Here is a 249-nt window from a genome sequence, read left to right on the forward strand (position 1 = left end):
TATTGCTGATACACCCTTGCGAGCCAAGCATGTCTAGAAGAACAGTGAGGCTCGATCTGAGTGTTGCAAATATGGAAATAGATAAGGGTTTTGTGAATATATCAACTAGTTGGTCCTTACTTGAGAGAAATAAAACTTGAAGAGCTTTTGCCTGAATTCGATGTCATGCAAAATGATAGTCAATATCAACATGTTTGGTGCAAGAATGCATCACAAGATTCATGGATAGGTAAGTTGCCCCCAAATTAT

The sequence above is a fragment of the Malania oleifera genome, chromosome 8 (assembly GCF_029873635.1).
Source record: "Malania oleifera isolate guangnan ecotype guangnan chromosome 8, ASM2987363v1, whole genome shotgun sequence".
Taxonomy (NCBI): Eukaryota; Viridiplantae; Streptophyta; class Magnoliopsida; order Santalales; family Ximeniaceae; genus Malania; species Malania oleifera.